The sequence below is a fragment of the Bidens hawaiensis genome, unplaced genomic scaffold, assembly GCF_021521415.1.
Source record: "Bidens hawaiensis isolate Kalapana, Puna unplaced genomic scaffold, B.hawaiensis_p1.1 tig00032467_1, whole genome shotgun sequence".
NCBI lineage: Eukaryota > Viridiplantae > Streptophyta > Magnoliopsida > Asterales > Asteraceae > Bidens > Bidens hawaiensis.
Genome location: NW_027505253.1, coordinates 191,165 through 197,494, shown reverse-complemented (window position 1 = coordinate 197,494; position 6,330 = coordinate 191,165). Strand labels below are relative to the sequence as shown.

The 6,330-nt window shown below is 33.8% G+C and overlaps 1 long non-coding RNA gene across 5 annotated transcripts; it reads left to right on the top strand.

Annotated features, from left to right (window-relative positions):
* The first annotated feature begins 414 nt into the window (after window positions 1-414).
* LOC143611882 (uncharacterized) lies at window positions 415-3,188 on the top strand. 5 transcript variants are annotated; one of them, XR_013149849.1, is made up of 6 exons: window positions 415-1,449; window positions 1,859-2,065; window positions 2,138-2,598; window positions 2,726-2,807; window positions 2,883-2,977; window positions 3,056-3,188. It is a non-coding gene; the product is annotated as an uncharacterized LOC143611882 (long non-coding RNA). The 5 variants fall into 5 exon arrangements; XR_013149848.1 differs by having other exon boundaries at window positions 1,859-2,385; window positions 2,478-2,598; XR_013149851.1 differs by having other exon boundaries at window positions 1,859-2,598; window positions 2,726-2,795.
* The last annotated feature ends 3,142 nt before the right edge of the window (window positions 3,189-6,330 follow it).

The window sequence follows — 6,330 nt, the reverse complement described above, 5'->3', positions numbered from 1 at the left end:
TATTTTTTTTTCCACAGGCTATGTGGAGGGTTTTGACAGTGTTGGTATTCCTAAAACTCGTCACTCAGGACGACTTGATGGTCATGCTGGAGTAGGTTTCAAAACATTCTCGCCAGGTCACGAAGATTTACATGATGCACATTTAGTGTACCTGAAACACATGACATGTCTTGCTCCATATGTTAATGAACACATGCAAATGTTACGGTTGACACACCCGGGTAAGGATGCTATATGGTACATAGAAACTCAAAACAAAGAGTTATCAAAGTGGATGAAAAGGAAGGTAAAAGAAACTGACGTTGATGAAACCGTAAAAAGGTTAGGGCAAGGTCCAGATTTTATAGTTGATACTTATCAAGGGTACGACATTAATGGTTATACATTTTACACCAGTGATCAAGAAAAAAAAAGTGCAGTACAGAATAGTGGAGTTACGGTAATAACACCTCACGGCTATAAATCTGAAACATTCGTTATGGCAAGACATGTGTCACAAGTTTTCTATGTCAAGGACCCGAGCAAACCAAGATACCACATTGTACTGCAAGGTAAACGACGCATTCTTGGTGTTAATAATGTCGTTAACGAGGATGAATACGACCACTTTGATGATCTTCCACCATTTTCGGTCGATATCGAACCGGTTAATTACGACAACTTTGTGCACACCACAAACTTACGTGATGACATCAATGGGGTTTACATTGATGAAGGTTTGATATAATCAATTTATTAATATAATTTATTCTTATTTTTTAATATAACAACCAGTTTATTAATTTTTTATGCAGAATAAACAAGAATGATGAAGATGAAAAATGGCGTGTTTGATTATGCGTGTTAATGAGACATTGTCGATTGTTTGTATTATTTCATTTAAACCTTTTATTTATCGTAGTGAGTTTATTAATTCTATGTTTAAATATTATTGACTTCAATTGAAAATGAACTTCAGTCAAGCTTGTATCAAACTAATTAACTCCTCCAACTTATTTAAGCCAAGCTCAATCTTTGAACTTTCTATTCGAGCCAAAGTTCAAGCTTCAGTAATATCAGACGAGCTAAGCTCGTTTACACCATAAATTCTTTTTTACCTATTTCCCTCCCAAAAGTTTTTACCCATTCCCTCCAAAAAAATTTCACTTTCCCACCCAAAATATAATTACTTCATTTAACTTAAAATAATTATCACACACCCAAAATATAGAAGTTAGAGCCAAGTAACCCTAGCCAGCCTCCACCATCTCCGGCCGTCATCCGCTGTCTCCGGCCGTCCTCCATCGTCTCCAGCAGTCCTTCACCGTCTCCGTCCGTACTCAGCACTCACCGGCCGTCATCAGCCCTTACCCGCTGTCCTCCGACTTCACCAGCCTTCCTCCGCACCTGTAGCCTTCACCCGTCGTCCTCCGTCACCGTAGTTGATCGTCCACCAACACACATCACAGAGTAAGTTCATATATTGCTCTTGAATATTATCAAAACTTCTACTGTATTCAAGTAAATATCTTTTTTAATCTGTCTATTCTCTTTTACTTTAATCAAATGTATAAAATAGGGCACTCATCCGGGTAGATTTAATAAGAAACTACTATTTTGTTAATATGCCATTTATTTATCATACCTAATAAACATACCTTAGTCCATCATCGCCCAATATATAAGAATTTGTTCTTCCGGGAAGTAGTTATCAAATAAAAATTAAGAATAGGAACCAATAAAAACAATGTTGGTTTAGGTGGATAAGAACATAACAAACAAGAAGAAGTAAAGTTACGAATTATATTTTAACTTCTAAGAAATATAGAATACCTATAAATTAATAAATACTTTTAACTTGCTGTTATTTAAATTTTAGAAATATTGGATAATCGATACCGATGCCCCGAAAGCATATATGAGGAGGTGGGCTACAAGACTTGGCACTAACTTTAGACATTGGCTTGCTAGAGACTATATATACAACGCAACGCCCGATACAGAGGAAGCTTATAAAGTATATAAATTTGTTGAAATTGAGGACTGAGAGGAGTTCTATAAACAAAGGACAAGCGAGGAATATCAGGTTTGTTTGAGTTATTTATTATTGTTAGTAGTATTATTTTTGAGTTAATACCAGTTTATTGATTGTGTGAAGGAAACAAGAGAGAAAGCTAAAGCTAGCAATCGCAAGAAAAAACACAACCTTCATGTAGGACGCGATGGATGGAGTGGTATGAGAAGGAAGATGAAAACTTTATGGCCTCAACTTGAATCAAGCTACCCAATACTTAAAGGAATACTAAACGAACGTTCAAAGTTGTTTATAATGGGTCACGCAAAAAAAACAAAGAGACCAACTTGTATTCACTTGTTGATGTTGCAATTGAGAAGGCCGGTACTTTGGTAAATGATTATGTTATATAATTATATGAAACATGAATTTAGTTTGATTTGTAATTACTATAGTCGAATGTTTTAGCATATATTTTTTCTAGAAACGAGTGGAGAAAAGTATGATAGCGGATGAGAGCTATTCTGAAAATACGGAAGACCCGCGAGTTCGAGTTATTGGACCCAAGCATGGGGGACGATCAAGGACCATATCCCAGATTTTAGGTAATAACTATATGTGTTTGTTTTCATATATATATATATATATCATGAACTGTTCAAACTAATTTACTTGTTATATTGTATTTGAACCGGGCATCTCAACCGCCTTTATTGTTGATTCTTTAAAAAGGGGAAAACGTAAGGAGAGTTACACCATATCGGGTTTCATTGATAATGCTTTCGGGAGAAAATTTACTTGGGTAGTGGTGAATGTATGTTCTCTACTCTTTTATCAACTTATTAATTTTCAAGTGTTTAAAATAATTAATTGTGAACTATAATTGCAGTGCAACGACAAAAAGAAGCATAAGAATGTGGTTTTATGGTTATTAAACATATGCGGGAGTTTGTTGAGACCATTCAACATGATTTTATTGAAAAGGTAAGTGTTTTACATATTTAAAATATTAACTTTTCTATTTATCTGTATACACTTAGATAACTTGTTTATTTATTTCAGTTGTGGAATACAAAAGAGATTACTTCTTATAAGAACATCGAGTTTATGGTCGTAGAATTAATGGCTCATTGGATTACTAAGGTGTTTGGAGTTTGATTGTTTGAGGGCCGGGCATGAACTCTCTAAAGCGTCTTAAGGTTATCCCAAATTCTACTATTTTATGTTCATTTATATTTAACGTGTCAAGTACAAACTCGCTTAAATATTAGTATGCAGTAGAGTTTGAGTTTGATTAACTTTTGACTTGTGTTGTTCGGGTTTTAAACGGCACTGGTTTTTTAATGGCGAAATTGCCCTTTGTCGTGAACTGAATATTTATATTTTAGGTAACTTTATTATCATTTTTGACTTTAGTTTCCGGTGGACAAATGCATGCAACTATAGGGTTAAGTTCCAACTTGCATTGGATGGTTGATGCGTAAACTGCCTTAAGCTAAACTGATTGGTTATTTTGTTTTATCGAATAAACACCTAGGTCTGGTGTTATATGTATATATACGTGTCACATGTAGTATAAAATATATATGATTGTGTTAGTGTAAATGCATATATGAAGACTATGGATATGTTTTGTTAGGCAAGTATGAAGACTTTGGATTCGGATTGCATTGCAAGTATGAAGATTGAAGTCAGTGTCTCTTGGGTTGCAAGGATGAAAGTTAGAGTTTGTGAATTGAATATTTGAAACATGATTTTTGTATGCGGATTGCATTTGTGGTGCTTTGAAACATGAATTTTGGATATTTTGAAACATTTTTTTTAAATATATTATTTGGTTTTGCATCTATAAAATACTGTATATATGTGTATGTAGATGTATATTTGAAGATTTGCAGCTATATATATATATATATATCATTTGGTTTTGTATATATATTGTTTCCATCTAATTAAAAAAAAGAATTTAAGCTAAAAGATGCGGTTTGGTTAAAAGATGCGGTTTGGTTGTTCGGTTTAGTTCATATGTTAAAAGATGCGGTTTGGTTATTCAGTTTAGAATGTAAAAGATGCGGCTATGACTATACATGTTAGATGATGCGGTTTTTTAAAAGGTGCGGTTCCTATATCTAAAGATTCGATGCTATTTGGTGCGGTCCTAAAACTGCACCTTTTGGTCAAAATCACCGCATCTTATTTCTGTTTTTGTAGTAGTGAATTTTCCACACGCTATTTTCACATAAAATATTTGAAACCCACTACCAGAAAGAGAATATATGATATATTAACAAAGTATGTGATATGATATATAATAATTTATAAGACAAACGTTTAATTTTCTTGCAGCATGATACTTTAAACACGTTACTTTTGCATAAAATATTTAGACGAGGAGATTCTGGAAGAACACGGTACGCAGTTGGAAATAAGAAATAAATCATTATCTTTATATTAGATTTCATCATTAAATCAACAACCATTTACAAGCGTACGTAGCTTAGTATAGTTACAAATGTGTATTGTATTCAACCAAAAGGTTGTAGGTTATAGTCTCACTTAGTCACTTGAGACATCGAGTATAATAAGAGTAAAAAATTATTAGCATTTAAAAATAAACAACAATAAAAGCGTACAAATAACAGACATGTAACAAACTACAGCTAAACATAAAAATTGTTAAGTCAACCTACTAATTGATCTGACCAAGTTTTGTGTTTGACATCCTCTCTTAAGATAAACAATCACCGTAACATAGGACTTCAAATGAAGTGTAACAACTTAAATAAAAGATAAATAATTTGATAAGAGGCACAACAATTTTAACAAGTGTACGTATGGGTTGGTATGGGTCGGTTTTTGGTCCTAACTAACCAAGACCGTAAATTTTGGTTATAGGATTTTGTTAACAGTTTGGTTTTGGTATTTTAAGCAGTTTGCCATTTGTTATGTTCAGTTAACCATCTTTTGGGGCAACTTTTTTGGGTTTCGGCCTAATCTGGTTTGTTAACATGTGAAGAACTAAAACGAGATGGTGTAAAAGAAACTTGGACAATTACACACCAATGAATACGATAATCGCTTCAGCTTGATGATGTTTGAGTTAAAACCCAATCGCTTCAACTTATTAAAGTTTGATCTCGATGATTTCTAAAACAAGTCACTCTTTTTAAACACCCATTATTAATTTTTGGGTAGGATATGTTTCGATCGACTACTGTTAAAAAAGATTATCTTAACCTTGAATACAACACGGAATGCGTAATGTACAACCACATGATTGATATTAGCTTTTGAGAAAAAACTGGGTTTTGATTATATGTTTATTTTCATACTGACTTCAGTTTAGCTGTTTAGGTATCATTTTGGGATGTTGTAAATGAGCCAATAAGTCAAGCCCAAGCTTGACTAGGCTTGACGTCTTCTCGTTTTGACTTACATGAGCTCGAGCTCGGCTTGAGTCTTTCACAAATTCAAGCTCAAGCTCGGCGCTTTTTTGTTAATTAATTTGTATACATATTTAAATTAATTTAAAAATTTTAAGCAAAACCTTAAAAAAATCCATTTGTTCCTTTTGTTTCAAATGAAAGTTGTCGTCCTGTCGAACGCAGTTTGTAGCCCTAATATGCAAATATGATTTTTCTTGGTCATCACTCTCGTTCCTTTTGTATCTAGTAATTAACACCTCAATCTTACACATAGCACAGTCTGCGACGAAAATAAAGCAAATTACTGGTTGCCTTCACATCATTTGACTTTTAGAAATAAACTTAATGCAAGTCTTGTTAGGCAATTAAATGAACTAATGGATGAGTTAGGTTTCTTCACGTTTTCATATGAATTAATGAGTGACTTAGACCATCACCTAACCCTCTTTAATACATTTGGCTAGCTAACTCAAAGCCAAGTCGTTTTCTAATAATCAATCTAAGACCATGTGTAGTGGTAAAACCACACCTAAGAGCGTTATGCGACACGTGACGTACGTCAAAAAAGGGCTTTATGCGAAAAATGGTGTAGTGGTTTAAAGTCACAACCATTACACAAATATTACTTCTTTTTACTTTTTTTTCTATTTTTTAATATAAATAATATAAATATGAAGAAAAAAATCATGATTGGGTAAGCTCTCCCCTCACCTGGCGCTTTCACCAAAACGCCCAAAGCCCCAAAAGCCCTCATATATAGCGTCCCGGGGGCGGTGTTCTGGGCGCTATGGGGCTTTTTCTCCCCTCTCAAAGCGTCCATTACACATGACCTGAAGTCGATATTAGAGTATCTCAATCACCCTTTATCATTTTCTAACACTCATTTTTACAAATAGTTTAAGCAAATTAGAG